The sequence below is a fragment of the Littorina saxatilis genome, linkage group LG6 (genome assembly GCF_037325665.1).
Source record: "Littorina saxatilis isolate snail1 linkage group LG6, US_GU_Lsax_2.0, whole genome shotgun sequence".
In the NCBI taxonomy this organism is placed as follows: domain Eukaryota; kingdom Metazoa; phylum Mollusca; class Gastropoda; order Littorinimorpha; family Littorinidae; genus Littorina; species Littorina saxatilis.
In genome coordinates, this window is record NC_090250.1 from 29917898 (window position 1) to 29943542 (window position 25645).

At 45.1% G+C, this 25645-nt stretch overlaps 1 non-coding gene and 1 pseudogene across 1 annotated transcript; both read right to left on the reverse strand.

Moving 5' to 3' along the window:
- LOC138968959 (E3 ubiquitin-protein ligase MYCBP2-like) overlaps positions 1 to 25645 on the reverse strand; it is a 148839-nt pseudogene that overhangs the window by 100974 nt on the left and 22220 nt on the right.
- On the reverse strand, positions 14263 to 14381 carry LOC138969743 (5S ribosomal RNA). The gene has a single exon (XR_011456542.1). It is a non-coding gene; the product is annotated as a 5S ribosomal RNA (ribosomal RNA).

Sequence of the window (25645 nt, forward strand, 5' to 3'; positions counted from 1 at the left end):
CTGTTATTCATCATGTGCTGAAATTACATGTGACTTAGTAACCAAAAGTTGAAAGAATAATAGTTTGAACAATCTATTCCAGTCAGGTACTTTTTTGGCACACCTCACAGGGATGTCGTTAGGCGTCGGACATCGGACATTTATCGATGAAAATCCCCAAATGTCCGATTCACATTGCCGCATGTCGGTCAGATGTCCTATCGTTTTAGCCTGAGCGTGGTCATTGTCCGATATGTACTCCATTCCTTCGGACAGCGCGATATTCGTTAATTTTCATTTCAAGATACCAATCTTCTAAAAGACAGAACGCTCTCGTGTTCAGCTGACACTGGAGTTGCCAGTGCGGATCTTTTCTTTTGTCGGGAATTCCCGAACCGTTTGCGGTACGCGCCGTTTGGGTATAACCGTCTATTATAGTGGATTATTTTTAGATCAGTGCATGCTGCAGGAGTACGGGAGACAACTCCAACTGACTAAATTTGTCGTCTGCTTTTGTTTTCGATACGAGACGAAGCACTGAATTATGCCGCAAAAGATCAGCATTAGATCAAACCGATCATTTTGTTTTTCAACTTTTATCCAAATCATGCAGTTTGTAATCAAAGTAAGAGCTCTGAAGTTGTTCATGTTGGTTTCTTTGTTGTGGTTTCTTTGAAACTAAACAAATACAACATTATACACACACTGTGTTGATGTATTTACTATATTATGTGTGTGTTCTACAGCGCGCATGCGCGCGTGTGTGTGTGACTTTGGAACAATTCCATGGAATGTGTTATAAGCTGTTTGGCGCAAATTCATAATGTCCTATTAGACTTTCTGAAAGCGGTCAAATGTCCTATTGATGCTGAAGAACTCAGGACATTTGTCCTATAGGTATGGATTTGTAGCAACATCCCTGACCTCATAGTGATTACAGTGACTTAATCTTTCCCCTCTATGCTCCTGTTGTGATGAACAATGGCGATCAGTAGCAGTTTTGTGTCATGTTATTCTTTCTATTTCCTAAATATATTTGTTTGTATTTCCAGTGTATTTAATTGTTTCTTGAAGAGAGAAATTCAACACCACCATGAGAGCAACGTCAATCCTGTGGGTACTGGTACTACTATATAGCCAGCACGGAATGTGCTAAACACGTTGTGAAACGTTCAGATGACCCTAACCACCTGGAATCAGTTGTCATGCAGCTCTCATCTCAGGTGGATCTCCTCCAAGCTAAAGTATCTGTGATGCAGACCAAATTAGGTAAGGCTCACTTTGTAATTGTTAATGATTCTATTCAGGGTGTTTTCCTTTTTGTTCTATAAGCCTTGCAGGTAAGTCGTTCAGTCAATCATTCTCTTTCTTTCTCTGCCACAGTGTTGTATGTGGTCAGTAGAGCTGAAACTTGGTTACGGACCTAGTTCCCTGAGCTTTATTGGTTATACTCAGACCTGGGAACCCCTGTTTTGCACTTGGAATATTTTCAAACAAACTTGGTGTATTTTCAGAAAAATGAGCGTACTCCACACAGCATTTCAACATGCATGATTCAAACATGCTTCACACGCGTCCGTCGCAGCATTAATTAAGTTTACAAATATATTTAAAGCACATGCTTCTTTCAATGTTTACTGACAAAATCTGTAACCATGATTGTGTCAAAATACTGGATCAGCTTCGGGATGCACTCGTGAAGAAAAGTAGTCTAGGAATTTGTTCTCGTCGTATTTTTTGCCACTGACCATACTGATCGTATTCTAGACAATCATGCGTACAAAATACAGCAAAATCGTATGGGTTCCCAGGTCTGTATACTGTACTCCAAAGCGTTATACAATGTATATGTACAACCTTTCAGTGGCAGTAGAGAGCAAATTAGTGAGATAAGTAAACTTTGCTTTCTGAAGAACTTTCTTTGTTTTGTTTGCTTCTTTGTTTGCACCTCTTTTGTTTCATCAAGAACAACAAAAGTTTTACGCAAAGCGGTTTCTCCTGACTTTAACCACCTTATCTACCCTAGTGAGTCTACTTTTCATATTCATACTTATCATATTCATACTTATCATATTTTTTGTTTGTTTGTTTGCTTAACGCCCAGCCGATCACGAAGGGCCATTACTTATCATATGCTGCCATAATAAATAAATAAGAAATATATGACTGCCTAAATGGTTGCAATACAGGCAGTGGGGAGTGACAGTGACTCAACCACGTTCTCCATCAAGCTCAAGGCTGGAGATAGAGTGTGGGTAGCAGCTTCTGCCACACAAATCTTCCACTTGTATGGCCTTTACCACACCTTTTTCTCTGGAGCTTTGCTCTATTTTGAGTAAACCTCAAGACATGGCGACTAACTGCTTCTCTACGTGCAACTGTTATGCTTGCAAAGAACAACCCCAAATCTGTCTTCTCAGCTAATGACTTACAGAATCCTGAATAAACTGGAATCATAGATTGGTATGTTTATCTCTTTCATTAGTGCAGCTTTTATTTGTAAGTTGTCTTTCTGCATGCTGAATGTGAAAGGATGTTTGTTTGTCACACAGGAAAATATCTCACTCATAACAGCATTCAATCTATCACTATGTTCAAAAAGGCTGAAATGAACAACTTCAAATGTTGACAAATGTTTTAAATCAAATAACTCCACTTATCCAGCATGTGCATACAAGGATGCACACGACTATAGAATTCTTCTCAACCAGCAAGTGCAGGGTACTGTGTAATCACAGGTTGGTACACCTTATTCAAACAAGGACGCATATCACATGATGCACAATACCTTAGAATTGCACTCATCCAGCACAAGCAGGACAGAGTTTTAAGTGTGATGGTACACCACATGCACACATCAATTTCCGAAATAATAATAATAATAATAATGCAAACTTTTATAGCGCTATTCTAGAAAAATGTCTACTCTTAGCGCTTTACAATACATACATCGACAAGCATACTATACACGCACAGGCAAAGAAACCGACCAAACATAACCAACAAACTATACATGCACAGGCAAAGAAAGCGACCAAACATACAATACACGCACAGGCAAGATAACGACCAAACATAAACAAACATACTATGACCAAACATAACCAACATACTATACGCGCGCAGGCAAAGAGAACAATCAGCACATGTAATAACTCCATGGGGTTTGTATGGGTTGTGAAAGAGTGAATACCCTTGCTTTTCCTCTGACAAATAACTTCACACGTGCTCCTGTCAACATGTTTCCGACACACCCCTCGCTAGTGATTGGCCCCTCCAATGTTTGTCTGAGTAAAAAGCAAGGGCATTGATTCTTTCACAAGCCATACAAACCTAAAAGTTATTTTCGGAATTCATCTATTCAAATTCCACTTGCTCAGCGAGTACAGAGCACAGTGTGATCAGGTTGAGGTACACCAGGGACAAACATATCACATCACGCACAATGTTTAGGAATTCTACTCACCCAGCATATGCAGAGCACAGTGAGAGCGTGAGGTGGTACAGCCCATGCGTACAGGGACGGCCAGCTCGGGGCTGAGGATGTTGGGATAGCCAGGCTGGATGGCGGGAAGGCTGCGAGCCTCGGGCACCAGAACGTTGTAGCTGTGGATCTCCTGAGTCTCAGGGCAGTACCTGGCAGGGCAGGAGAGGAGCTTATTAATGTGTGTGTGTGTGCCTGTGCATGTGTGTGTGTGTATTTGTGTATGTGGGGGGAGGGGGGTGTGAGCTTGCTTGCGTGTGTGCGTCCATGCCTGTGTGTGTGTGTATACATCCACAAATAAGTATGTCTATAAAGTAGATATTTCCATCATAGCTACGCTGTTAATTCCCAAGATAAAATCGCTGCAAGCAGTTAAAAAATTGGGAGGCGAAACTGTGGAACTGAAAGCCATAAAACTTGTTTCACAATGTCTGAGAATACTGACCCCCACAGAATGTCGTAGATGGGGTCCAGACACACCACCTGTCCACTCAGGTCAACCTGGTCCTCTCCACTGAAACTGAACACAACACAATCATTACACACAGGTGAACACCCAAACCCAATGATGAACAAGTCAATATTGCTAGTGCCTGCCACAGGAGTGGAAGTCTATGTACGTTAATGCAGATTACAATTCACTATTTCAATCACAAGTAAAAGAATCCAGAGCAAAATCTTTACATTATCACTGCAACCCTTTTCAAACTTAGCCACCTGCTGCAACTTACAGAGAAAGAGTGCAGAGACAGAGCAAACGTTTTGCATTATGACTGTGTACAGCAGAGCTTCAATCACTTTTCAAATCTAGATTGTTTCAGGAACCTGAACCGTGACTGAATCAGTTCTCATTTTTCAACACTTCCAAAGCTTTAACTACTTAGCACCCAAAATGATCAGGAATGGTTTATGTGCAAAAAGGTCAGCTTGAATTGGATACAAAATGGCTGATCGAATAGAATATGACCAAGACTAGAAGGGGATCTCACCTTTTGCAACTCCCGTCAGCCTTGCTGATCATCAGACACTTGACGATGCCGGCGTTGTTCTCTCCTCTAGGGATCAGACCTGTCACAAACATAACAATAGACGATTTTCAGAAATAACTGACGTGTTCATATGGTGTTGTGGAAGAGTGAATACCCTTGTGTTTCCTCTGACAAACATTGGATGTGACAATCACTAGCGAGGGCTGTGTCGGAAACACATACTCCTGTCTTCCACAACCCATTCAAACCTAACAGAGTTAATTTTGGAATTTGTTTATTACATCTCTACTCGCACAATAAAGAAATCCACGAGTTACCACGCACAAAAACTAGCTTTTGTCCCGACACTTTACAACGCACTTTACACCACAAAATCCCACCTACCACAGGCAGGTGAAATACAGGCATGGGAATTGGATAAAGTAAAAAAGGCTGAAATATCAAAGTCGACGGCGCGAAGGGGTCCGGGGGCATGCCCCCCTGAAAATATTTTTTGGTGTCATCTGAGCTCCAAGTTTGCCATTCAATTCAGTTTTCATAACCACTTTTGCCTACCCCATTTATTTTTTCGGCGGACACTTTTGCTATTTCGGCGGAACACAACAAAAATGTCGGCGGAAATTTGCCTTTCGGCGGACAATTCCCATGCCTGGAAATACATCATGCATTTTACTGATTAATAGTTGCTATTTATTAGGTTCATTGTTTGGTTTTTGTTCTATAGATAATCTTATCAGCGGAGGTCTATTGCTCTGTAACCTTTGTTTAAACTAGTTCCAGCTCAACACATAGTGACTGTACACAAAGCCAAGGAGAAAGCTATTCAACTTACTTTTCCAAGCACATCAGGCTACCATTTTAACACATATCTTTAATGATACTATGAAGAGAAAAGCAACGTACCAATGCAGGACTGACTGGCAAAGATGTTGGCTTTCTGCAGCGTCAGAGCGTTGATCAGTGATTCATCGATCCTCATGAAGGTCTGGTCGCCGCTGGCACCAATCCATGTCGCACGGCGACCAAAACGTGCTCCTTCAAAAATAAAAATGACTCTGTGTTAAATTTTCCAAAGCACTCCTTACTTTGTGGAGAACTTATCAATTCAACGCAAATGCTGCTTTTGGTATATCATGAAGTGCAAGTTCTCCAATGAACTCAAAATATGTTAGTCTACCAGAACCAAAGCATATCCTTCTCTGCATACTCTTTGTTATACATCTGTGTAAACAAAAAATGTCTGAGTCTCAAATGGACCAAAGGGGTTGACTGATAACTATGAATTACATGTACCTTGTTTCTCTATGTCTTCATGCAAAGCTCTATTTCAGAGCAAGTAAAGCACACAGAAAATGGTTACCGTTTCTTTATTCGGCAAAAGATACCATAACATGGTAAGCTGTTCATAGAAGAAAAATTCTGATGTAAGGATGACTTCTGAGACATGCATGTAGTGACAATGTGTATACAGTGGAACCCCCTTTTAAGACACCTCCAAGACCTAGTTTTTTCACGTTTTGTTTTCATAACCTCTGTAAACCTACCAAACATTTAAGACTCACTCCATTTTAGGATTTGATTTTAACAAATTTTTGAAGGTTTTAAAAAGGGGGTTCCACTGTAGTGACCATGTATATACAGTGGAACCCCCTTTAAAGACCCGATGATTTAGGACTTCCCCTCCAAGACCTAGATTTTTCACATTTTGTGTTCATAACCTCTGCAAACCTACCCCCATTTTAAGACTCACTCCATTTCAGGATCTGATTTTCTTCAATTTTTGGAGCACTCACCAACACCAGGCACAGCACCAGGCACACAGTGCCAAGCTCCCTTCTTGCTCTTCACTGATGGGTCTTCTGGCCCTGACCGCCCCAGTGCAAATTTCTGTACAACACACAAACAAGCACAATACTTTGTCATGAAGTTTTGCTCATAATACATGTAGTTCACTTTAAAAGTGTTTAGGTAGTGTGTCTACGTTAGTGTGTCTACGTTATTTACATTGTGTGTAGGGTGACAAGTGCAAATTTCTGTACAACACACAAACAAGTACAATACAGTAGTACCTGCGATGAAAGGACACCCTTGGGAGCACCCCAGTGTCCCTACATTGCATGTGGCAGGTGAAGGGATAAAAGAAGGCTTCCTTTCATGGAAGGTGTTCACTCATCGGAGGGGCCTTACATCAGAGGTATCACTGTAGTTCGTCATCAAGCTGGAATATTTTGCTCATAATTCTTCACCTTTCAAGTTTTTAGTTTGTGTGTCTACATTATTTACATTGTGTGTAGGGTGACTTTAGTTTGTGTGTCTACATTATTTACATTCAATTTGTGTGTAGGGTGACTTTAGTTTGTGTGTCTACATTATTTACATTGTGTGTAGGGTGACTTTAGTTTGTGTGTCTACATTATTTACATTGTGTGTAGGGTGACTTTAGTTTGTGTGTCTACATTATTTACATTGTGTGTAGGGTGACTTTAGTTTGTGTGTCTACATTATTTACATTCAATTTGTGTGTAGGGTGACAAGTGCAAATGTCTGTACAACACGCAGGCAACTGAACAGTTCTTAATCAAGCTGGAATATTTGGCTCATGATACTTAATTAACTTCAACGTTTTTACCAGGTGAAGTCTACTTAATTTGCATTTGTGTTTAAGTTGACACAAGTGAGTGTACTCACAGACTGATAGACAGACAGACAGACATAAACACACCGACACAGATGAAGGAAGACACAATGAGACACACAGAGAGAGTATAAGTCAGGTATATATTTCTCCTTTGAAACAAGTCCAAGTTATAAGTTCTTTCTTTACTCCATTATATAACATCCAACCACACACACACTTTACTCAATCACCACGAAATCTCAATTTCATTCACACTTTTGAACACTTGACCAACACATGCACATAGGTGTAAGGCAGATGCAAAGGTAAGCAAGTTAGCAGTCTGAAGCACTGCCAGGCCTACCTGGTGGTCCCCGCAGGTGTAGACTTGACCGCTGGTCAGTAAGATGACCGTGTGGTGGGAGCCAGCAGCTATCTGCACTGCTGCCAGCGGTAGGGGAACCTTGGTGGCCACACCCCTGTTGCACAATTCAACACAGTAGAATAAAGATTAAAACAAGTCGCGTAAGGCGAAATTACTACATTTAGTCAAGCTGTGGAACTCACAGAATGAAACTGAACGTAGTCCGCCGCTAGTGCAAAAGGCAGTGAAAGTGACGAGCCTGTTTGGCGCGGTAGCGATTGCGCTGTGCTTCATAGCACGCTTTACTGTACCTCTCTTCGTTTTAACTTTCTGAGCGTGTTTTTAATCCAAACATATCATATATATATGTTTTTGGAATCAGGAACCGACAAGGAATAAGATGAAATAGTTTTTGAATCGATTTCGGAAATTTAATTTTGATCATAATTTTAATATTTTTAATTTTCAGAGCTTGTTTATAATCCAAATATAACATATCTATATGTTTTTGGAATCAGAAAATGACGAAGATGAAATTGTTTTTGGATCGTTTAATAAAAAAATAATTTTAATTACAAGTTTCCGATTTTTAATGACCAAACTCACTCATTAGTTTTTAAGCCACCCAGCTGAAATGCAATACCAAACCCCGGCCTTTGTCGAAGATTGCTTTGCCAAAATTTCAATCAATTTAATTAAAAAATGAGGGTGTGACAGTGCCGCCTCAACTTTTACAAAAAGCCGGATATGACGTCATCAAAGGTATTTATCGAAAAAATGAAAAAAACGTCTGGGGATATCATACCCAGGAACTCTCATGTCAAATTTCATAAAGATCAGCACAGTAGTTTAGTCTGAATCGCTCTACACACACACACAGACAGACAGACTGTAAGGCTTCTTTTTAAGCCTACTGTCTATATGATACTTACCGAGACAGTACTATTCTTGCACATTATCTATTATAGGCCGAAAAAATTGGACAAAACGCTGAGTGGGTACAATTATCTCCCATAACCATGCGCCACCGTGGATCCCAAGCACTGTCCGAGTGCTTCCCCCTTACAGGATGTAGGTGGCGCGTCCTCTTTCTTTATGAGCTGCAGACCCTCAAAAAGCCCATAACATATCAAGAGGGGAGGCGGGAGGGAAACTCTAATAGTACTGTCTCGGTAAGTATCATATAGACAGTAGGCTTAAAAAGAAGCCTTACAGTCAATATAACACTTACCTCGACAGTACTATTCTTGCACAGAATACCAGAGTGGTGTGAGGGTGATATGTAGAGTATTAAACTCCTTAATCAAAATCACTTAAATCCAAGGATTAAGATACCCAGGCAATTTTCGAACAGTACTACCGTAAAAGAAAATATACCCAAGAAACATACCTTAGACTGACGTGACCATGCTAGCAACCACTGCTGTGTGGTGAACTCAATGTCAAAGTCCAGGCCACTCAAAGCTTGAATACCACTGAGTCTACGGCAAGTGGCTAAAGCGATGAGGAACAATTAGTCTTAAAAATCAGCAACTTGATACTGATGCCTGCCAGGGGTTCAAACTCATTGCTACGCAGGAGTTTGAGGACCAGAAAGACATCCCCCTTGGGAAATGAAACCCGAGGTTTAGACACCGCTGCATTGCTAATACCCGAAAGGACATTAGCGATGAGGGAGGACCTGATCAAGTGTTCAGTTCTGCGACCAGTAGCGGCCGCAATCGTGGAAGCGATGGCAGATCTGTATCCAAGAAGAGTCTTAGAAGAAAGACTCTTCTTTTGATACACTTCCACCAGGAAGTTGGCCAAGTCCTGTGTTGAGGGATAAAGCGGCTTTATCCCCTTGGACAAGGCGAAGGTGGCCCAAGCTCTCCAGCGTAAGTCGTAGAGCTGATTAGTTGATCGCCTCTTAGCGTTCAAGGAAAACTCTACTGAACTCTTGTGCAATCCTAGTGCAAGCAGTTTGGAGCGCACAAGAGCCATGCGGTCAAGCACAGACTCTCTGGACGTGGATGAGGGAGGCATGATCGAGGCTGGAGCAGACCTCCCCCGTCCAGATCCAGAGGTAGAGGGTCTACGTGGGTGAGACCGCGAAGATCTGGAAACCACGGAGCTGTTGGCCAGTAAGGCGCGACCAAAATCAGTCTTGGTCGTTCCTGCAGATATTTTGCCAGCACCCTCGGAATCAGAGATGTCGGGGGATAGGCGTAAGCATCGAGGAGCCTCCACAAGAGAGTGAATGCGTCCAAGTGGAACGCATTCATGTCTCGAAAGGGGCTGACGTACCTGGGAAGCCGAGCGCTGAATCGAGTTACGAACAGATCGATCAGAGGACGGTCCCACCTTGCCCACAGACGCTGTAGAACGTTGTGAGCGATGGTCCATTCTGTGGAGAGAACCTGATCGCCCCGACTGAGAATGTCGGCCAGGGCGTTCAGTTTCCCCGGAACGAACTGGACTGACATCCGGACCTGATTGGTCTGGCACCAGAGCAGAATCCCCTCCGCCAACAGGGAGAGGGACCGAGAATTGGTGCCCCCCTGGTGGCGAAGGTAAGCTAAGCATGTGGTGTTGTTGTCCCCGTTGAAAATCAGAGGGGCCAAGGACAGGTCGAATGGGAGGGCCCGAAACTCGAACACCGTGCCCTCCCAAACGAACCGGAGCAGATGTCGGTACCCCGGGGCCACCAGGATGTGGAAGTAAGCATCCTGGAGGTCCCAGACATGGCCCAATCGTTTGGCCGGATGGCCAACCGGACCGACGAAGGGGTTTCCATCTTGAACTTGCACCTGTGAAGGTACAAGTTCAAGGTGGAGAGGTCCAACACCGGCCTGAACCGGCCGTCCTTTTTGGGGACGGTGAACAGGCGGGAGCAGAACCCCAGAGAAGGCTGAGAAAGGGGGTAGACCGCCTTCTTCTCGACCAACGAGTTCACCTCGTCCTGAAGAGCCTGCCATCTGGCAGGCTCTCGAGGAGGGGGGAACGTCCAAGGTAGAGCGGACAATGGAGGTTGTGACGACAGCGGTAGAGAAAACCCCGACCACACCACCCTCAAGAAAAACTGGTTGGAGACCAGTCTGCCCCACATGCCGCGGGCCCGAAAAAAGGGAACCGACGGACGAAAGAGGGGCAACTTGAGGGGGCGTCAACGTAGGGCCGGGACTCACTGAAAATTCTGCTGGCGGGCAGGCGCAGGCTTGCGACCACCCCCCCTGGTGGTGCTGCTTCCCCTTACCTGTCTGAGCACCCTTTGTCTTGCTTGGGAACGCAACAGGCGCCTAAGAGGAGGAAGAAGGAGGCAGTGAAACTGGCTTCTTCTTCTTCTTCTGAGGCTGGGAGCTGGAGGTGACTGTAGCACTTCTCTTACTCCCCGCCGCCGTCGCCGAAGCAGCGAGGCCAACCATCAGAGAATCAGTGTTCCTCTGGCGTGTGGACTCCACCACAGAACGAACAGTGTCCGGATGAAAGAGGGAAGAAGGCTGAGGAAACGTGTTCCTCAGACTCTTCCTCATATCCGGAGGCACTATAGAAGTAGGCAGAAAATGATCACGGAACAGGGCCAATAAAGTGGACCCGTGTTCCAATGGCCAATTCTGCCGCAGACGTCACGCACGATCGCACGGCATGCAAAGCCCGATCCACTCGAACCGTGTCAAGGACCCGAGTGGAATCGGACTCTGCCCGATCGGGAGGGTCCAACAGTGTGGACAGCGTGCTCATCCATGTCAAGGCCTGTGATTGGGCCTCGACTGTGGAAGAAACGGTGGCCTCAAGATTGTGGAACGAAGCAGAGCTCAGTTCCACCTTCTTGACCGAAGGCACCTCCCCAACGAACACATCACCGTCAGCCCCACCCTAAACACTCGAAGTCTGGAAAGGGAGAGTTCGAGAGTCAAAGGGAAAAGGGAGGGACGAAACAGATTGGACACGAGGAAACAGTGGAGGTGCGCCTCCCGAAGGAAAGCATGGCACTGAACCCGCGTCCTCCCGAGGAACATAGGTCGCGTTTGCACGTGAATCTGTACTCCTCAGGCGATGTGCTGCCGCTTCCACCGTGGCACTAAGACTAGGGTGGAACGCGAATTGCCGGCGGCCGGATCGTTCATAAAACGAGCCGCCGGCAGACGCGGCGTGAGCCTCCCGCGCCCGGGCCGAAGCGGACTCAAAGGACGAGAGGGCGTCTCAGGGAAGGACGTCCTGAAACTGTTCAAACGTCCTTCTAGCTGTGCGAGGACGAGCCTCCTGCCTCTCGTCCTCAGACCCCGGGTCCACGTCCTGTGTGTCAACACTAGACGACAGACGCTTAAGAGAGGCATCCGTGACGTCAAGACGCCGCGTGATGTCTGTCATGTACTGTTGGAAAGTACGAAGCATAGCTTCGGAAGTTCCATCAGAAACCGGCAAGGGTAGAGGTTCAGTGTTAACCTCAGGGCGACCCTGATCCTCCTCCCTATCGTCCTCCGACTCACTCTCCTCTTCACTTCCCGACAACTCCTCAAAAGCAGGAGTGTAGGGAGCTTGAGGGGGAAGAGCCGAAAGCGATGAAGCAGGCTGTGAAGAAACGCCCACAGAAGCAAGAGGCCGCGAAGACCCCTGCCCCAAAGACGAAACGTCTCCAGCAGCCGAAGGGGGAGAAAAACAACAACCCTGCGACTGTTGGGTCAGCCCAGCCAACGAACCCCCGCCATTTATAGACTGAACAGGAACCCATCGGGTCTGATCAGAAAAGAAATGGTCCGGTCCGGTCGGGGGTGCCGATCCGGTCCGGTAGGGTGGTCCGGTCCGGTGCCGTACCATCCGGAGGTCCCGTTCAGCACCGAACCATCGTACCCACAGAAGTGTTCGGGTGGTTAGGTCCGGACGTGGACATACCGTACCATCCGGACCCGTAGGTCCGGTGGTCCGGTATGGTCCGGTTCGGTGCCAGACCATCCAGACCAACAGAGGTGGTCGGGTGGTCCCGCACCGGACCATCCGGACCCGTAGGTCCGGACCCGTAGGTCCGGTACCATCCGGAGGTCCTGTTCGGCACCGAACCATCCGTACGCACAGAAGTGTTCGGGTGGTTCGGTCCGGGCGTGGACGTACCGTACCATCCGGACCCGTAGGTCCGGTTCGGTGCCAGACCATCCGGACCAACAGAGGTGGTCGGGTGGTCCGGACCGGTCCGGTAGGGTGGTCCGGTCCGGTGTTCCGGTCCGGTCCCGTACCATCCGGAGGTCCCGTTCGGTACCGAACCATCCGTACCCACAGAAGTGTTCGGGTGGCTCGGTCCGGACGTGGACACACCGTACCATCCGGACCCGTAAGTCCGGTATGGTCCGGTTCGGTGCCAGACCATCCGGACCAACAGAGGTGGTCGGGTGGTCCGGTCCGGACCGGACCACCGGTCCAGCACCGGACCATCCGGACCCGTAGGTCCGGTCCGGTCCCGCACCATCCGGAGGTCCCGTTCGGCACCGAACCACCCGTACCCACAGAAGTGTTCGGGTGGCTCGGTCCGGACGTGGACATACCGTACCATCCGGACCCGTAGGTCCGGTTCGGTGCCAGACCATCCGGACCAACAGAGGTGGTCGGGTGGTCCGGACCGATCCGGTAGGGTGGTCCGGTGTTCCGGTCCTGTGGTCCGGTCCCATACCATCCGGAGGTCCCGTACGGCACCGAACCATCCGTACCCACTGAAGTGTTCGGTCCGGACGTGGACCTACCGTACCATCCGGACCCGTAGGTCCGGTGGTCCGGTATGGTCCGGTTCGGTGACAGACCATCCGGACCAACAGAGGTGGTCGGGTGGTCCGGAACCGGACCATCCGAACCCGTAGATTCGGTCCGGTCCCGTACCATCCGGAGGTCCCGTTCGGTACCGAACCATCCGTACCCACAGAAGTGTTCGGGTGGCTCGGTCCGGACGTGGACATACCGTACCATCCGGACCCGTAGGTCCGGCATGGTCCGGTTCGGTGCCAGACCACCCGGACCAACAGAGGTGGTCGAGTGGTCCGGTCCCGACCGGACCACTGGTCCGGTACCGTACCCTCCGGACCCGTAGGTCCGGTGTGTTCCGGTTCGGTGCCAGACCACCCAGACCAACAGAGGTGGTCGGGTGGTCCGGTCCCGACCGAACCACTGGTCCCGTACCGTACCATCCGGACCCGTAGGTCCGGGGGGTCCGGCAAGGGCCAGAGGTACTGTCCCGCACCGGACCCTAAGGTCCGGTACGGTCCCGTACCATGGGTCCCGTCCGGACCAAACCCGGAGGTCAAGTCCAGTCGGGACCCGTGGGTCCGGTTCGATCCCGACCCGTAAGCCTGGAACGTTCCGGACCCTTGGTCCGGACCATCCGTCACCCGAACACCAGACGCTAAGGAATGGCGTGGGGTCAAGACGGTCCGGTCGGAGGTGTCGGTCTGAGCAACAGAAACAATGTTCCCGTCGCCCTGACCATTCGACAGAAGTACCACGTTCTGTCGAACACCTCCACGTCCAGTAACTAGTCGGCCGGAGCGTTTCAAGAGGGACAGCCACCAGTCACACGGACGTCAGAGGGAACCGTAGTAGCAGTGGTCGTAGGCACGAAGCCTGAAACCCCTGCCCCCACAGGACCGCCCTGAACGGGGTCAATTCGCATCCCAACCCCAGCGGGGAGGGAATTCAGAGACCCCGTCATCTCCTCCGATCTCCCCCCCCAGGAGGCCGAAACTACTGTCAAAACAGCAGCAGACGACCCAGCGAGGGAGTTCAGAGGAGGACCCGTGTCCCTCCTGGCTTCCACAGCGGTGGAAACCGAGGAGGGCACAGGAGAGGCACCGGAAAAGGAAGATTTTAATGCCAACTGCACCCGGTGTTCCCAGGCGGTCACCCATCCAAGTACTAACCGGGCCCGACGTTGCTTAACTTCGGTGGTCGGACGAGAACCGGTGTTTTCAACGTGGTATGGCCGTTGGCTGTCAAAACCTGAGTCTCTCCAGTAGCCCCTAGATCGGATTCACCAACCCCCAAAGAGGGTTGGGAATCGACCTGCCCCCGGATTCGAGCCAGGGGGGAGAAGGAAACCTTCCCCCCAGGCTTGAAACCGGGAGGAGCTGAAGCCTGAGACTGAGGGCCGGACAACGGCGTCGAAGGGGGGGAAGCCTGTTCCACTGAAGGAGAAGGAGAAAGAAGCTTTTTCTTTCCCCTCGACCTTCCCCGAACCTTCGACGGCGCAGCCCCGCCCGAAGTCCCAGGCTCAAGCCCAGCCTGTTTGAGCAAGCTCGCATTGAGCTTGCTCAAACAGGCTTTCTCCGCCCTCCCTCGCCGCAAACGCAAAGCGTTTGGGGAGGGAGAGTCGGAGCGCCGAAAGATCCCCTTCTCCGTGCGTAAAACATGACGCTGGGCGCCCGGAGAAGGGTTGCCCCCGGCAGACTCTGGTTCCGTAGAACCAGAGCCCAAAACAGGACGAGACATCCTACCTCGCCCTGTACGTACCCTTAAAGACCGAGAATTAACAAAATTCAAAGAAAATTTAGGTCAATACTCAAGTGAATGCGGCGAAACGAGAAGCAGACGACCGGTCACCACGAAGTAGGACGGGAGGCACGCCGAGTCCGCCACACAAAAACGGAGGCACAAGTTGAAGGAAACACAACGTAGCCTCAAGCCAGAAGTGGAATAACACACAATAATCCAACAGGTGATAGTCCACACAGAAAAGGAGCCTCTTAGTCCAAAATAATCCGGGAGCGTAGCAGAAACACAGCCGGTCTGACACGCGCGAAAAAAGAAAGAGGACGCGCCACCTACATCCTGTAAGGGGGAAGCACTCGGACAGTGCTTGGGATCCACGGTGGCGCATGGTTATGGGAGATAATTGTACCCACTCAGCGTTTTGTCCAATTTTTTCGGCCTATAATAGATAATGTGCAAGAATAGTACTGTCGAGGTAAGTGTTATATTGACAGAGACACATACACCACGACCCTCGTCTCGATTCCCCCCTCTATGTTAAAACATTTAGTCAAAACTTGACTAAATGTAAAAAGAATGGTTAGCGAATGGAACGTTTAATTTTTGACAGAACAAAACATTCACAAGTACACTAACCCAATGGTCTTTATAGCGGACAAATGAAAATCTGATCAACAAAGGGAAGTAAGCGCTCTAAATGCATATGTCATGTGTAATAGAGTAAGTGAGAGTTATACGGAACCAGTCTCCTGGCACCTGAGAGAATAACAAGCATTGAAATGAACAAGCGACTTTCATCATCAAACATACAAACAAACAATTAATATGAGATCAAGAACAATGTTTTGATAATGTGTTTCGTCCAATCTCTAAGGCAGTGCTGGGGAAGTAATTCATAATTGAGATCTCGTTTTTGTGGAGTTCCTGTGGGAGACAATTTGAGTCATTTAACGCTCAGTCCAGTGTTCAAATGTGTCCTCTTCCCTAACCCCCCACCCCCACCCCCAACTGCTCAACCCCCACTCTCTCCCCCTCTCACCTGGGCGTCATATCCCCCAGTCCCAGCTGGCCGTAGCTGTTGTTGCCGAAGGTGTAAACGTCGCCGTTCTGCAGCAGGACTACAGTATGATGCACGCCACAGGCAATCTGCGTCACTGGGATGTCGCCTGATCCCACCACAACTTCTGCTGGTGCCAGGGACACAATCTTAGCATAGTCCGCTTCAGACTCGTTGGCCCCCTCTGAAATTAAAGTAGTTCACATTATGCACCTGCATAATCTGTAATAATATGTGTAACACTATAATCTGTAATAATATGTATAACACTAACAGGAAACACTGCCAACATTTTGTCTATATAATGCAGGCGCTGATTGTACCAGACGACGTTCTAACTGAAATTAATAGGTTAATGTTTCGCTTCGTGTGGCGCAAAAAAGACTGCAACAGAAAAGCATTTGAAAAGGTGAAAAGAACTGTTTTATGTAACGAAGTAAAGCAAGGTGGATTAAATATGATTGATTTGCGTCAGATGCAGTGTTCCTTTTTGTTAAGCTGGGTTGTGAACCTAACTCTGTCTAATGAAGACCAGAAATGGTCATGGCTCCCAAAAGCACTGTTTTTCCGTTTTGGGAGTCGCTTTGAGTGTTTTTTTGCGAACATTAATAGCAAACCATTTAAAGGATTGGACAGTATTAAATCGGAATTTTGGTCCGCTGTGTTGAAGGCATGGCTTGATAACAATCAAGTCGATAATAATGGTAATTCTGTTTCCGGTTTGTTGTGGAACAACAAAGATATAATTTGTCAAGGAAACCCACTCTTTTTTGCGGATTGGATTAAAAGTGGTATAATGTATGTGAGCGATGTGTGTGAGAATGGACGTTTTTCTACCTATGAAGAAGTGTGTGAAAGAACTGGCTACACTGCAAATAGATTGCTTGAGTACAATGTTGTTCGAATAGCTGTACATCTCCTTTTAAGAAATGTCGATATAAACGATGTAAATTGTTCAGTCTGTGACATTCCGACCTTCTGTGGGAAAAAAGTTAAATCAGTAAAAGAAATTCGAAAGATTCTGGTAGGAAAACAATACAGCCAACCCTGTTCAGAAGGATTTTGGAGAAGAAAATTAGGATTTGAAATTGACGAAAAGAATTGGAACTTAGCAGCCACTGTCACTAGTGAAGTTCGATTACGTGTATTGCATTGGAAAATATTGCAAAACATTTATCCAACTAATATTTTATTGTGTAAAATGAAAGTGAAGGCTGATAAAAACTGTACATATTGTAAGGATGAACTTGATGTATTGGAGCATTTTTTCTTTGAGTGCCCAACAGTGCTCAGGTTTTGGAAATATATTGAAATGTACATTTTAGTAAACATTGGTGAAAGAATTAGGTTGAATGTTACAGATGTGCTTTTTGGTATAAAAAGTAACAGCAAAAATATGAAGAAGATTAATCACATTATTTTAATCGCAAAGATGTGCGTAAGCATTTTTAAAAAAACCGATTCACGAACACTGGAAATTATTTTTGGAAATCATGTTGTTTTGAGATTTCGTTAGTCTGAAGTTTTATTAATTAAAAACAAACTATTGTTTATTTTCTTTGATATAATGTAAAGACAGCCATACATTATGATGCGAATATTGTTTAAAAAAAAAAGATCAATATATGATGACATATGATCATTTTGATGCTACACATGTTGACACGTATATTTTTTTCACGTATGACTATTTTTAGTCCTTTTGTATAATGTACAAGTTTTTCTGAACCGCATGTAAATGAGAGAGTATGTGTGCAAACAGAAAATACCATGTTTGTTATCTAGTGTTTTATTAATTGAATAAAAAAAAAAAAAAAAAAAACAGGAAACACAAAGTCATTATCAACATTTAAAAAAAAATGATAGAGATAAGAATGGGAACATTTCTATCACAGACTCTGCGTGTCTTCTCCTTCTTCTGCGTTCATGGGCTGAAACTCCCATGTAACACTTGTGGTTTTTGCATGAGTGGGTTTTTACGTGTATGACTGTTTTTACCCTACCATTTAGGCAGCCATGCGCCGATTCTGGGGGATACTCAGAGGGTCTAAAGTATAACTAGAATATTACTGATTTACTACTGAAAGGAAAAGAAAGCCAGCAAGGATAAAACATTACAAATTAGCTTATGTTCATTCTAAACCTGTAGAGGCATTACCCAATTCAGACTTTCTTCATTTTTGTTTGTCCTTGTTTTGCATTTTCTTCTAAATCCACTCGACACAGAACTAAGTAGGTTTAGTCTGCTGTCTTCACTGAAACAGTATCTGCTCATCAGTGGAAGTACGCTCTATCATCCACCAGGCATAAGTTCTCAGAATGATAGGTAGATAAATATGCAATTACAGACTCTTGTCATACTCTTAATGAGATCATTAGCACCCAGAAATCACAACTGCATCACAACTGACAATCTATCATATGCAGTGAACCTGCAGTGTTACCTACACAATTGTTTTATAGCATGTATAATACGCACATGAGCAGTATCCATTCCATATGTTTGGTACAAAGAGCAAGATTGATCCATGTCAGATTAGAATGCAAGCTACAAATGTTATTCTTTCATACATTTAAAAATACTTTACACAGTTGTTTTATAGCATGTATAATATGCACATGAGCAGTATCGATTCCATATGCTTGGTACAAAGAGCAAGATTGATCCACATCAGATTAGAATGCAAGCTATAAATGTTATTCTTTCAAACATTTTAGACACTTCAGGTTAGTCTTTACACATAAAATTTTACACAAAAATTGGAAACTAGAAAGAAGGTCATGCCGTAACCTAAAACATCATGCACCTCAGAAGAATAAAATAACAAGAAGAGCAAACGCTCGATCGAGTCACTTTCGCAGTTCTGAATATTATATGAGGCATCAGATGGACAGGAAGAAATTGCTATTCACAACACAATGCATACCTGAAGAATTCAAGACATACCTGTGACCTTGAAAAAGGTCAAAGGTCACCAAAGCAGACGTCAAAGTGTAGAGGTCACTGGGAGTCACGTTCACATAAAATTTGAGCCCGGTCACTTTTATAGTTTCCGAGAAAAGCCCAACGTTAAGTTGTGTGTTGCCGAACAGAAAAGGCTAGTTATCTCCCTTGTTTTTCTGATAACGTTCGTAAAAGGCTACAGATGTAAATACTTTGATGTAAAGAATAATCCTACAAAGTTTCAATCACATCCGATGAACTTTGTCAAAGATATAAAATGTCTAATTTTTCCTTTGACGCTGACCTGTGACCTTGAAAAAGGTCAAAGGTCAACGAAACCATCGTTAAAGTGTAGAGGTCATTGGAGGTCACGACTAAACAAAATATGAGCCCGATCGCTTTGATAGTTTCCGAGAAAAGTCCAACGTTAAGGTGGTGTCTACGGACGGACGGCCGGCCGGACGGCCGGCCGGCCGGCCGGCCGGCTGGCCGGCCGGACAGACTAACACTGACCGATTACATAGAGTCACTTTTTCTCAAGTGACTCAAAAATAGTCACACTAACAAACACAAGCCAAGCAACAATAACCCAAGCTACAATAACAACCCAGACTCATTTCAATAACAAAAGTTTGCTAATTCAAACAACATTCTGAAAATATGTGAAACTTTCACTGATTAAAAATCAACGCTTAGGTGGCACTTGAACACCTGCCTTTTGCTTTGCTTTTCTTCCTTTTCTTCTTCTTGTCTTTTGTCTCCCCCATATCCGTGTCATGCGGTGAAAGAAGCACTGTTCAAGGGAAAGCCACAACAGTCCAACATAAAAGCACAACAAAGGATTGAAAAACAAAGGGCGTTAACTGTGGCTGTTTTGTCTGAAATCTAATTACTTAAGCAACAAACAACCATAAAAACTTTTTTTTATTAAAGATTAGTCAATTTTATGCTCCCTTTGTAGATTAATAACAACAGAACTGTACTAACTTGTAACTTTTCTAACACCTCCAAATGTTGCAATTGTATTGCTTTTGGTTTTATTTGTTATCATTTAGACTGTGTTCCATGTATATCAGAACTGCTTCGTCCGACTATCCGTGTAATTTTACATCCCCCTCGGTGAAGTAATATAAGCTTTTGCTAGAGTAGGCCTATATCTCCCTACTTTTCATTCCCCTTATTACTGCATTATGATTTACTTGAATAAAATCTTGTTTAAACGAAAGTGAGAAGTGTTAGTACTCAAATACATTACAAAAATCAAAGTGAAAATTAACAAAATAATAATGCACATGCCAACATTAACCTAAGTAGGCTAATGGCTCCCAGCCTGGGCACTCAAATCAGGTTCTACGATAATATCACCATGCTTCAAAACTCCAGGACAAACAAGAAGGGCAAAGCCCATACGACTCACATGCTTGACCTTTACATGACCTTGACCTTCAGGGTCAAGGTCAAATAACTAAACCTAGCAATGACATCATACACTAAGAACTGCTTTACACATTTTCCCTACCAAAATACATGTGACCTTGACCCAAGGTCAAGGTCATCCAAGGTCATGCAACACAAAGCTGTTAATTCAAGACATAGGAAGTACAATGGTGCTTATTGGCTCTTTCTACCATGAGATATGGTCACTTTTAGTGGTTCACTACCTTATTTTGGTCACATTTCATAAGGGTCAAAGTGACCTTGACCTTGATCATATGTGACCAAATGTGTCTCATGATGAAAGCATAACATGTGCCCCACATAATTTTTAAGTTTGAAACAGTTATCTTCCATAGTTCAGGGTCAAGGTCACTTCAAAATATGTATACAATCCAACTTTGAAGAGCTCCTGTGACCTTGACCTTGAAGCAAGGTAAACCAAACTGGTATCAAAAGATGGGGCTTCCTTTGCCCGATATATATCATATATAGGTGAGGTATTGAATCTCAAAAACTTCAGAGAAAATGAAAAAAATGTGAAAAATAGCTGTTTTTTCGGCAACATTTATGGCCCCTGCGACCTTGACCTTGAAGCAAGGTCAAGATGCTATGTATGTTTTTTGGGGCCTTGTCATCATACACCATCTTGCCAAATTTGGTACTGATAGACTGAATAGTGTCCAAGAAATATCCAACGTTAAAGTTTTCCGGACGGACGGACGGACGGACGGACGGACGGACGACTCGGGTGAGTACATAGACTCACTTTTGCTTCGCATGTGAGTCAAAAAGGACTGTTACACTTTGTTAGATAAGGAGGCAGATCTACACAATCGCGCCCCTGACAAAAGCTGAACACATGCAGTTAGCTTCTTTTTTTTTTATATACAAAATGAAGAGTGGGCGGGAATCGGGGGTCCTGATCATTTATAGGTTTGTCCTTTTCACATTTTGCAGCAATCCGCAAATTTTCAGAAAAGTGGGAGCACAGGGCCGAGGTGCACGAGAAAGTTACCAATCAGGTGGGAGGCAGCCGCGGTGTAGTATTGGTTGCCATTGAATCAGGCCCTGCGGTTTGTTTTCACCTGTATGGGTGGCACCCACTTTCGCTTCGTGTACCTCACCCCTGTTTCCCTCATTCGTAAAGGTCTTCTGCCAGGAGCCTAGCTGTATCATGCAGGTACAGTGGCGCCTGTCAATAACAACCACCCAAAGGACCAACCAAAAGTGGTCTTTAGAGACAGGTGGTCGTTAGGAAAAGGTGAATATACAGAGAGAAAAAGCCTTGGGGGTGTTTTGGAAAGGTGGTTGTTCACAAAAGGTGGTCGCTAGGGCAGGTTTGACTGTAATAAGCTGCAAGGGTCCATCACTCCATGCGCCTCACCTCGTTGTTGCTTCTTGATCAGCTTCTGCGCCTGTTTCAGTTCGTTCTTCTTGGACTTTCTGCCGTCACTGTTCTTGCCAGCTGGCCGTTCTGCGTCTGCACAAACACGACACCACCAACGTGAAATTTATTTCAGCACTTGGGAAATCATATAAATGAACCAAATTAATCATTCACTCAAATAACTAATCAACTGACCAGCCAAAATAACTAGATAAATAAGCAAAATTCGTACGTCCGTTCATGTGTGGGTCGAAAGTCTCGAATGACTTTTGCCAGGAAGCCAGCGCACAATGTGGTGTGAGGGGCATGATGGGTAACCAAGGTCAAGGCCCTGCCATAGCAACGGCAGATGGCGTCTTTTTTACTAGGTTACCACCCTTTTAAGGGCAGGTAATTTTAGTAGGTTTTTGACCTCTAGCATGTGAGATCATTGTCAATGCATATATGAGAGTTGCGGTAAGAATATGTAATTTAATAACTAGATAAATAAGCAAGTACAATTTGGCACCTTCTAGCTCTGATTAATCAAACTAGCCACTGTACATCAATACGGTTTTCCTTACTGAAGTTTTACTTCCTTCCTGTGTGGGGTACACATTTTTTTCCTTATCCCTCCTGCTTGTTTTTGCAAGGTCTGATACCTTCCTAGCCAATTAGGATCTTTTAGGATCTTTTAAGTGTGCATGTATGCACATTTTGGTGTTCCAATACTGACAAGAATCTGCACAGAAAGCCACCTCACACATGTTCCCCAACCGAGGCATTCTCGTACAATGGTACCTGGTAGTGGAACAAATCAAAAGTGACCCTTCATTGCAGTTCTCCTGTCATGACAGGTAAATTTGGTCAAGATAATAGACGAAGGGACAACAAAAGGTGTCCTTTCATGGGAGGGGATGAATATCACAGGTTCAGTCGACCCCCCATTTTAAGACGCCCTCCCTTTTAAGACCCTATTTCCTTTCTTTCTTTCTTTCTTTATTTGGTGTTTAACGTCGTTTTCAACCATTCAAGGTTATATCGCGACGGGGAAAGGGGGGAGATGGGATAGGGGAAAAGGGGGAGATGGGATAGAGCCACTTGTTAATTGTTTCTTGTTCACAAAAGCACTAATCAAAATATTGCTCCAGGGGCTTGCAACGTAGTACAATATATGAGCTCACTGGGAGAATGCAAGTTTCCAGTACAAAGGACTTAACATTTCTTACATACTGCTTGACTAAAATCTTTACAAACATTGACTATATTCTATACAAGAAACACTTAACAAGGGTAAAAGGAGAAACAGAATCCGTTAGTCGCCTCTTACGACATGCTGGGGAGCATCGGGTAAATTCTTCCCCCTAACCCGCGGGGGGAACGACAGAAGGTGTCCTTTCATGGGAGGGTCCTAACATTGCAGGTACCACTGTATTTCCACTCACTAAGAAAGCCATCGAGCAGCAGGGGGTTCTTGCCCTTGCCAATGACGTCCAGCAGCCCTCGCTCGTCCAGTTCTTCCAGACCCAGCTTCTCCCCGCTGCACACCCGACACACACCACACTCGCTGCAGCCTGAGTCGCCTGCACCACACCCACACGGCCTGCAAGACACCACACTTTAATGTCTACTTCACAAAGTGTGCATGTAGAAACAAGAGCAAGAGCATCAGAGCAAGAGCACAAGACTTTATTTTGCCATACAGTATAACAGCCTATGATATTTGTCCTGGTGTGCGTAACATTCGTACACGCTGAAGAAAATGAAGAAGACTATGGAAATAAATGCCTATCTCAAAGCTTTTGGTGCTGTATCAGTATCACTATCGTTTTTGATATTGCCTTAATCATCATCATTACCATCACCCCTACCACCACGACCATCATCATCATCGTCAAAAAAACAATGCAAAACATTACACCAAAAACAATTACACCCAAAAGAAATATCTGCACACATGCAGAGCTTTGGTGTCCATTTCACAGAACGCAGTGATTAAATACTGTACAAAAGCATATCCACACAAAAACAACAAGAAGAGCAAACGCTCGATCGAGTCACTTTCGCAGTTCTGAATATTATATGAGGCATCAGATGGACAGGAAGAAATTGCTATTCACAACACAATACAGATGTAAATAATTTGATGTAAAGAATAATCCTATAAAGTTTGAATCAAATCCGATGAATAGTTTCAGAGATATGATATTTCAATTTTTTTCCTTCAAGACATACCTGTGACCTTGAAAAAGGTCAAAGGTCACCAAAGCAGACGTCAAAGTGTAGAGGTCACTGGGAGTCACGTTCACATAAAATTTGAGCCCGGTCACTTTTATAGTTTCCGAGAAAAGCCCAACGTTAAGTTGTGTGTTGCCGAACAGAAAAGGCTAGTTATCTCCCTTGTTTTTCTGATAACGTTCGTAAAAGGCTACAGATGTAAATACTTTGATGTAAAGAATAATCCTACAAAGTTTCAATCACATCCGATGAACTTTGTCAAAGATATAAAATGTCTAATTTTTCCTTTGACGCTGACCTGTGACCTTGAAAAAGGTCAAAGGTCAACGAAACCATCGTTAAAGTGTAGAGGTCATTGGAGGTCACGACTAAACAAAATATGAGCCCGATCGCTTTGATAGTTTCCGAGAAAAGTCCAACGTTAAGGTGGTGTCTACGGACGGCCGGCCGGACAGACTAACACTGACCGATTACATAGAGTCACTTTTTCTCAAGTGACTCAAAAAGGAAAATAAATTGTTGAGGTATACAGTCTAGCTTTAAAATCAAACGATTAAACTTATCAGCAGTAGCCTACACCCTAAAGCCTACACCCTTTTCAGAAGAGGAACATCAAGCAACTCACATGCCAGGGTTGCGGTCAGCTCTAGCACTGTTGACACAGCTGACCCCATAGCCAGTGCACTCGCGACACAGCGCGCACACCATGCAGCTGTTGTGGTACCACTTGTGTTTACCTGCAAGCAAAAAGTCACACCTTATTCTACACAGTCTATGCCCAAATCTTGAAATGTGCCATCTGTTATGACACCCCCCCCCCCACCCAACCCCCATACCACACACACACACACACATATACACACACACATAAATCGAGCAAACAGACTCAAACAATACTCTTCAGAATCCATGCCCATATCCAAACTGAACTTCCCAATCAGTGAGAGCTTATGATGCAAATACAGTGGAACCCCCCTTTTAAGACCTCTACAAATGTGAGAAATTGCGGTCTTAAAAAGAGGTAGTCTTAATAGAAGGGGGGTCAATTTACAGGTTATGAACAGAAAATCTGAGAAAACAGGGTCTTAAAAGGGAGGGAGTCTTAAATTGGGAGGGGGGGGGGGGGGGGTCATAAAAAGGGGGGTTCCATTGTATCTTCATACCTCCTCCACATCACTCCGTCTCCAAACCCATTCACCACCACCACCACCACCACCCCCCCCCCCCCCCCCCCGGCAACATGTTGGGCTACTTACCAGGGGCACAGATTGCTTCATCTGCTTCATTTTCATCCTCTTCTTCAGTCATGGTCACGTTGTTCCCAGCTGAAACCAACATTTTTAGTGTTCCTGAGAAATTGTCATGGCAAATAACAACCCAATTCCATGCGAAAACACATGAAAACAAAGGAGCTTTAATGCATTTACAAACGCTTCCTTATTCCAAAACCCCCTTCACCATCCACTCTTATTCCTGCTTCAACCCAAGCCTTACAAGAGCATGGTTGTTGTTTTCTAACAAAACATACTTCCTTATATGTCCATCATATACCCATGAACTGTTAGTTTGTCAATGTCATAGTCATCCCTGCTCCCCCCCCCCCCCCCCCCCCCCCAACTAATCCCTCCTTCTTGTCGATGTTACATGCTCTATTTGCCCTCTCTGCCCCTTTACCCTTCCCTATGCTGTGTTTGGTACACATTAACATGAGCAGATGTTTGATT